This window comes from Crocodylus porosus, unplaced genomic scaffold (assembly GCF_001723895.1).
Source record: "Crocodylus porosus isolate Cpor-Errol unplaced genomic scaffold, CroPor_comp1, whole genome shotgun sequence".
NCBI classification, from domain to species: Eukaryota; Metazoa; Chordata; order Crocodylia; family Crocodylidae; genus Crocodylus; species Crocodylus porosus.
Window position 1 is genome coordinate 7356212 of NW_017728916.1, and position 8731 is coordinate 7364942.

Below are 8731 nucleotides of genomic sequence, written 5' to 3' on the forward strand. Positions count from 1 at the left end.
CCCGGTCACTCTCCTCTTATGTCCCTTCCACGTGGGCTGGCTTCAGCCCATCCTGGCACTAACTCCCGTTGTCTCTGCAAGAAAAGCCTGATCTTACAGCCCAGAGGCATTGGGTGCTGGCTACAGCCCAGGCTGGGGGCTTGGGCTGGGCTGGGCCAATGCTTCTGCTGGGACTAAAGCTGGAGGGTCCTGGCCAGAGGGTCTTGCCCTTCTGCTCAGGGTCAGACTGATGCCAGATTTGGGGCCAGGAAGGGGCCATTTTGTCCTCATGGTCAGATGGGTGCAGACGCGGGGTGGGTTGCCTTGCTTTGCCATGGGAGCACAGCCTCTACCTGGGATCTCTTGAGCGCATATCGACATTTCATAGAAGCAGGACGTTGGCTGCCGCGGTTTCCCTGCTTCACCTGTGGCAGGTTCAGGTGTTATGTCAAGGTGGATGGCTGTCCTACGTAGAGTTTAAATGATGATTGGGCTGGTTTGGAGAGGCCTGATCCTGCCTCAGGCAGGGGTTGGACTAGATGTGACCTCTGCAGGTCCCTTCCAGCCCTCATTTTCTATGACTAGCATTCAGCAACCAAATCTGAGGGGAAGAGGAGCTCGGCGGGTGGCGCAGCCCCAGGGACGCTCCCTGTAGCGCAGCAGAGAAATCCACTGCAGTAAGACTTCAGCAGCCCCTGGCAGATACGCCGTTGTGGTGCACGGCCCTGGGTCACCCGCCTGCACCGAGCGCGTCCCACTGGCAGTGCCCCCCACCAACACAAGCCGCCAACATAGAGATCGGGCAGCTAAAATAGAAAGCAGGTTGCATTTCTCAGTGTTAGGACGAGCAGAGGGAGATGGTGCCGTGCAGGGGCAGGCGATGGGGAGTGGACGGCAGGTCCCTGGAAACAAGCCCCTGTAGGAAAGGACTTGTGAAAGGACACGCTACCGTGTGACGTGCCAGACATAAGAAGCGGCGGGGCTCACGGCCGCGCATGAGTGAGAGGAAATTCAGCACCAGGGATGGACTCAGCAACCTAGGAAAGCCAAACCAGCCCTGAGATGCAGGGAAAAGGCCCTGAAACCCAGCTGTCCTGTTGTCGCCCTGGCTGCTAAATTCACGGACCGTCTCTGGCTGTCTAGCTGCCGCCGGGTGCGAGGGTTTCCCTGCCCAGCCGCGACGGATGGCACCTCGGAGGTGGGCGCAGCGATCCCCGGGCCACCTCACCGGGCAGGTGCGTGGCTGAGGGGCTCCTACAGGACACGCCTCGCGGCGCAGAGGTGCTCCTGCCGTTCCTCGAGCACAGCGGGACGGCGCCAGGCCCACGCGGCACCGGCAGCCCGGCGCACGAGAGGCAGGCACGCAAAGCTGAAGGAGCAGCTGTGAGGACCTGAGCAAACCCCACCTGGCCTGGACAGATCCCCGTGCAGCAGCAGGGAGCGGCGCTCCCTGTGGTGTGACACACACCGGCTACGCTCACCTGTGGCATTCACACCGGCTCATTAGCAGAGCTACAAAGTTCAGCACAACTTTCCCATGCCACACACAGAGCAAGCAGGCACTCTCCAGACAGAGCCGTGCTGGTTTCTCTCACACACGTTTGCAAAATGCACTAAAAGCAAACAGCAAGGTATATGGCAATGCAAAAAAAAGAGCAAAAAATCTTACCTGGGGGATTGTCATGTGCCTTAATGCATGCCCCACGCAGGAGTGCTGCCTCCCTTCAGCCGGCAGTCGTGTGCTGGCTCAGATCAACCGGCGTGTTGGGTTTTTTTAGCACTGGAAAGTTTCCTACAGAGTTCACATGTTTTATAATCAATCACTTCCCGTTGGGACCACTCAAAGTCATAGCACAGGGATTTTGCAACCATAAGTGTAGCTGAATCTCAAGGAACAAGGGAGGACGTGCCAAAATTTGGTTTGGAGTAAGCTGTGGTGTCAGCCACTGCTCTCATTGTAAGAGTCAGCAGGGACCGGTTTGATGATTCATCGCGTGGACTCATAAACTATGTTTATCAAGGGCTTTCCACGCTCACTTTCTTGAACCTGGGCAGATAGCGCTGAAGCTGCTGCACTGACCCCACCCCTCTGTCCCTACCTTTCATGAAGCTGACAGGATTGTGAGGCCCCTTGTAAGTCCCTGGGGTGTCCACACCTCGAATCCTGCACCCGGGTTTGGCCTCTGCACCTTGCAAAGGATAGAGAGAAAGTGCAGAGAAGGGCAACACAGCAATGAGGGGTACAGAAGGGCCTTCGTATGAGGAGGGACTAAAGAGGCCAGGCTTGTTCAGCTTAGAGAAGAGACACTTGAGGAGGGGCAGGAGAAGGGTTTATAAATGGCAAAGTGAATGCCCGTAGGAATTGATTATTTCCCATCTCTCACCAGACAAGACTGAGCATGAAATGAGTGGGCAGTCTGTTTAAAACTAACACAAAGAAGTATTTTTGCACAGCGGGCACACCTACATGAGATGCACACTGTGCAGTAACTGAACAAGGTTGCACAGTAGCACGTCGCAGCACGGTCAGTGCGAATCCTCGACTGTGCAGGAACTCCCATCACTGAATATCTATTTAGTATTTGCTAATACAAGCACTGAATAAACACACGGTAACGACTGCACAGTCGCGTCGTCTGTATGCATGCATTGCAGCGTGCAATGAAAGCGTGAAACTCCTTGCCACCAGATGCGGAGGAAGCTGAGAGTGCAGCCAGATTCACCACGGGACTGGACGTCTGGGAGGAAAGGGGCATCATCGCTGTTGCGTAGGGGGCGAGGGGCACGGCCTCTGCATCAGGCCTGCCTCCACCCTCAGTGCTGGAGGCTGCATGGGAGAGGGGGACAGGGGGAAAATCCCGGTCACTCTCCTCTTATGTCCCTTCCACGTGGGCTGGCTTCAGCCCATCCTGGCACTAACTCCCGTTGTCTCTGCAAGAAAAGCCTGATCTTGCAGCCCACCACTGCACTGCTTGCTGCTTCCTCCTGCCCAGGATCTACAAAAGTACCACTGCCGCAGCTCGCAAAGGTGCCCTGGGAAGCACTGAAGTGTCGTTGACAAACCCTTGCCCCCGGGGCACACCTAGGCCATTAATTACCCTCTTACATTACTGATACTCCTTTGATCTGCCACCGCCTGGTCTCACCGCTCTCGTCCGCTGGCTCCGTCTGTCCCAGCTCTCGACTGACGCAGTCTTTTCATCGGCCTCTGACCCGATCCTCGGCTGCAGCCCAGTAAAAATCCCCCTCTGGACTCCAGGATGGCCGAGCTGCTCGGGCTGCAGGCACCCTGCAAGGGGCTGGGCTGGAAGGACCGCTCCATCGGTCAAATCGCACCTCCAGGCTTTTACACCCGCTGAGGGAACTGGGCTAATTGAGTCTGGAGAAGAAAAGCATGAGCAGGGATTTGATAGCAGCCGTCACCTCCCTGCCGGGGGCTGCAAAGAGGATGGAGCTGGGCTGGTCTCAGTGGGGGCAGATGGCAGAAGGAGCAATGGGCTCAAGTGGCAGCAAGGGAAGTTGAGGTTGGACATTAGGAAAAACTCTCTCACTAGGAGGGCGGTGAAGCCTGGACCAGGCTCCCCAGAGAGGTTGCAGACACTCCATCCTTGGAGGTATTTAAGCCTGGCTAGACAAAGTCTTGGCTGGGATGCTGTGGTTGGGGCTGGTCCTGCTTAGAGCCAGGCGTTGGACTGGATGTGACTTCCTCGGTGTCCGTAACTATGATTTTGAAAACAAGGTTTCACTCGAAGCACTTGTTTCCTGGAGCCGCAAGTTCTCAGCTCCCCGCCAAAGGCTTCCCACACGTTTGAGCAACACAGGGCCCAGGGCCCAAGTCCCTGTCCTCCAGCTGAGGACCACGTGCGTGCAAGGAGCCTCTGATGCCATTTCTCTGATGCACAACGCAGCACGGTGCAGCTATCCTCCAATGGCGCCGACACCCGGCGTACGAACGCAGCCCTCCTCGGGGCAGCTGCACCCAAAGCCTTAGCAGCACGATCCAGCAACCCCGCCGAGCTTTATTAATCCAGCTCTCAAGGTCCTCAGGGCTAATAAAACATTAGCTACTAAGATGCAGGACATCTCCTACCAGCTCCTGTAACAACCTGGCACCGGGCGGAGGTCGGGCAGCAGCTAGTGCGGGAAGCCGGCTCCTGCCGGGAGGCAGGCCCCGCGCAGTAAGCTGTTAGCGCACCGGGATTTTCCTGCCGCGACTCAGCCCAGCGCGCCGACGAACAGCACGAGAGAGCCGGCCCTCCTCAGCCAACAGCGGTGACTTGCTAAGGAGGATGCCGGGGATGCTGGGTTGGACGGCATCGCCTCCTCCCCAGGCTGGACTGATTCGGACCAGAAAAGGCCCTGGGCTGCAAGCTGGCCGGGACAGCGAACACCAACAGTGTTTTTGCTCACAAAAGCATGCTGACGATAACACTGGGCAGGGCTGAGCCGGTTTGGGGGTGCTTTCGGAGACGCTGAACCTTCAGCGGTAAGTCTGGAATAAGAAAACGCGCGGGCCCTAATGGGGCTGGTGAAATGCAGCCCTGGACCCCGACATCTTTGCTGGGAGTTGGCAATGTCCTGCCCGGGCCTGCGGGAAGCTCTTGTGTTTTGTCTTATTGAGGGCCCGGGGGTGCCCAGAGGACCCCAGGAGGCTCGTGTCACACTGAGCCGGGTTACTCGGACTTCATTTCTGCCCACCCACGAAGGGGACAAGCACACAACATATTCTATGCTGCGACGGCCACGGCGCCGTGCTCCGTACCCCACGTCCAGGCTGTGCCGCGGGGTAAAGCTCATCCGTTGTCTCTCACTGCTGGTAAGCACCACGTAGCTCCCGATATAAGATTAGGCAAGGCTGAAGTATTACACAGGCAAGGTGTGTGGGGGGCATTGCGTGCCCAGCTGTCAAATCAGATTACCGCACAAAAGAAGTGAGAAATACTTGCCGATGGAGTGCGAGCCAGGCTGATGAGTGGAGTGCTAACGTACAGCCAGTTCCTGGAAACCTGGATTGAAGCAATGTGTGCTGAGCAAACAAACCACCTGGGCGCTCTCGGAGGGTGCCAAATCCAGTTAGCTCTTCTAAAAAAAAAAAGCAACCTCCCGTGGTGCTGGGATCTGCCCGCTAAGCTCGGTCCTCTGCCGAGCGCGGGGCGCTGCCAGGCACGGGGCCCTTACCACCCGAGAGCGTGCATCAGCCAACCCGACTCACATCTGCATCACATCTGGCCGCTCCCAGGTGAAGCTGAGCTGCAGCCACATCCCACTGGCCGAAAAGGGGCCCGTTGCCGAAGTTCGGCTTCATTTGCTGGGTGCAAGCGGGTGAAATGACTGCACGGCTTTGCTCACGTCCCAGCCAAGGAGCCTGTAACACGTGGCCCTCAGTCCCGCTCTGCATGGAGGCACGCGGGGCCAGATCTGGTGCTGGGATAAAAGGGGAAAGCTCCACTGAAGCCACCAGTGGAGAATCTGGCCGTGGTCATGGCCCTCCGCCGGCTGTGGAGGCCGCACTGTCACGACAGCCGTGGCCTGGCCGTGGGGCTGCCCCCGTGGGTCCGGTTCACCTCCATGAGAATCTGGCTTTGGGGGCAAGCCCTGGACTTGCACCAGGAACAGAGAAGGAGGTTTTAACCCTCATTGCAACTGCCCTGTATTAGGGACATGCGGGGCAGACCTCCTCGCGCTGGGCCGGCGTTAGCTGGGGTGCGCTGCTCTTCCCCCCCGCCTTGGTCGCATACTCCTGCCATTGCACGTCCCTCAGCACCGCGGCCACTGCACCGCCGCTCCGGGGATCTGGCTGGGGCCTTGCTGCACTCACGACTCCCCTGCACCACGTTTCCTCTCCCCGACCACGGGCTATCGGCCCCTTGCCCTCTGCCTTGCAAGTGCAGATGCTGCGCGCCGATCTGGGAGATGCCCCCATCCGCCCGACGGCTCCCACCACAGACTCGTCCATGCACCAGCTCCTTTACCACAGCCATCATTTCCCAGAAGGGGAAGAGCCAGACCTTCACCAGGCATTTTACTGGACCCGAAGCTGCTGCAGCCACTGGGCCTGACCCGTACTTCTCCGAGGTGAACAGCCTGGGGGTCTTTTTTGAGGCATTTGTAATGCAGAAGTGGCCTTTCTCCGAGGAACTGAATGTGCTGCAATACAAAGGAGGTAATGAAACCACTTTGGTTTTGCTCCGGGCATCACCGGTGCTACGGGCATGCTGGATAAGCGCCATGATCCCCTGATCGCGTTATCAGCCATATCATCTGGCTCTGGTGAAAAATGCACGTTCCCAGGGAGATGCTGTTCATGAATTATCTCAGTTTTGCTGAACTGCGCACAAAAATGTTGGAAGTCGGCCGGTTTCAAGCCGATGTTTCCCAAATCCAAATCACAGCTTTTGCTGTCTTCCCACTTGATTTTATGAGGAACAAGAACCCTTCCAGAAAGGCTCAAGTGACATGTGAAACAGTTTGTCCAAGGTCAAATAAAACATGTCATCCAACCCAAAAATGCCCTCCCCCCCCAAATTTTGTCACTGCCAACGAATGGGAAATCCATGATGCACACAGCTCTGTGACTCACATTAAACAGTCACTTATGGGCCAGAGCGAGGACTCAGCCGCTTGTTGTGGAAATGCACCCCCAGCAGAGATGCGCAAGCCAGGAGGCAGTTGCACGGCTGTGCTGATGAGCAACTGCTGTAATCAACCCCTGAGGTCTGCGTTTTAACCTCCCGGGCCTCAGCGAAGCCTTGCAAACGGCAGGAGTCCTTGGGTACCGCGGGAGAACGCGAGCGCGAGCGCTCCCCGCGGCACGCACAGCCGGCGTCCTCTCTGCTGCGCGGAGGCACCGAAGGGAAGCTCCCGGAGTTTATTTCCCCTAAACACAGCTTCTATTTCCACTTGAAGAGGGAATGATTCAGCTCCTCCAGAGCTGTCTGTCAGGAGTCTGGTGTTGTCCCACCAAGTGCATTTGATTAGGCACAAGCACTTGGATGTGGATGAAATGGGATCGGCCTTGTATCCTTGCCCAAAAGCTTAATGGGATCCAGACCGATGCTGTGTTGCTGGTGTCTGCTGGGTGCGACCTCTCCGTGGGCGGCAGGCAGAGACCGGCACCGTTGCAAGCTCCTCCGCCTCGGGACCTCTCAGAAATGGGGATGAGCACCGAGTCCTGGAGACGCGGGGCGGGCAGAGGTTGCATGCCCGAGGCAGGATCGGCCCTGCCCAAACCAGCCCAGACACGTGCGGCACCTAAACTCGACGTAAGACAGGACGCAGGCCTAGCGCCCGAACCAGCGCCCTGCTTCGATGAAATGTTGTCAAAATGGGCTCGAGAGGGTCCCTGCTACAGGGGAAAGCAAGCCCCCCGCTTGGGCCACGAGAGGCCCACGCTTCCCAGCGCTCGCCCTCGGGGCGATTTCCCGTCCCGTGCTGCCAGGCGTGTGCACCCGCCCAATCTCCCCTTGCACAGGAAGACTTTCGTGCCCCAAAGTCTTCGTGGCACGGGGCCTTTCCCCTGGGAGGGCGGGCTGGACGCGGGCCGCCTTCCCTGCTGCAGGGCAGCTGCTGCCCTCCTGAAGTGTTACAGCGACGTGCGCGGCCCCCTCCGCTTGCTCTGGAAGCAGGACATCCCATCCCATGGGACCGCAGCAAAGTGTATGTCCCGTGCAAAACATGAAGTCACCCCCCACCTCCTTCCAGAAACAGCAAATAAACCAGCACAGCACCGGGGGGCAGCCATCCCCGCACCCCTGGGTGCTGTCCACTGCCGCTCTCCGGTGTGACCGTGCTGGTGGCTGGGCAACCGTCTGGGTGCGGGCGTCTAGTGCCAGCCATGCCAACTGCAATGCAGGGTGCGTGGAGCCCGGGAGACCTGGGCTCAGCTTCCAGCCCTGCCACAGGCTTCCTATGTGACCCTGGGCAAGTCATCTAGACCGGTGCAGACCACAGCTGCACCCAGGTCGGTGCCTCACGGCGTGAACAGCACTAAGGGGTCCAGTATCTACACAGGGCCTGTCCAGGCTGACCGGTCCCTCGCCCTACAGCTCCCGGCTCTCGGATGCTCGGTGCGGGGGCGCTGCCTTGCTGCTGTGTGGAATACCCGTGGAGGGAGCCATCGGGCCTGGACTTGCCTGGTCCTCTTTTGGACGTCCTCCAAGACACGGGGGCAACGATCCTGCCTTGCTTCCACCCACTGCCGTGCCCCCGTGGGAGCCGGTGAGCTGTGCGGGGCAGGGACGGTGCCGCCGCGCAGGACGAGCCTCAAGCCGCTCGCGTCGGTGATAGCCATGCGAGAGGCCAGCTACCTGGAGCCAGCTCTTGCTCTCAGGGATGCTATAATGGTGGTTTGGCAACAGTCGAGAGACACTTCACTTAAGGACGGTGAGCCCTGGCCCTCCTGTTGCTGCCCCCCCATGCCCCTAAATACAGGATGCACAAGACTTTCCATTGTGAGCTGTGGGCGTGAGCAACTGGATAACATCCCTTTAAAGAGTAATTCCTCACGTGTGTGTACACACACACAAATCATAACACACAAGTCATAACAGGCTCTGTTACTACTGGCAAACAAGTGTTGATTTGTTCAGCAGCATTGGATGAAGTGAGCTTTTTATATATATAAATAAAATGAATGATTAAGATGCATGTGTGTGCGTGTATATATATAATATATACACACCCCCCTCAGAGAGAGACAGAGAGGAGAGCAGACACGTGCTCTATACCTACCTACTTGGGTTAGTCTGTAAAG

The 8731-nt window shown here is 57.9% G+C and overlaps 1 protein-coding gene across 1 annotated transcript in view; it reads right to left on the reverse strand.

The window, feature by feature from the left end:
* Positions 1 to 2032, reverse strand: part of IL13RA2 (interleukin 13 receptor subunit alpha 2) — a 19922-nt gene extending 17890 nt beyond the window's left edge. The window contains exon 1 of the mRNA XM_019536372.1: positions 1649 to 2032. The gene's annotated coding sequence lies outside the window, so the exon portion shown is untranslated. The remainder of the gene's footprint in view (positions 1 to 1648) is intronic.
* Positions 2033 to 8731: the final 6699 nt, after the last annotated feature.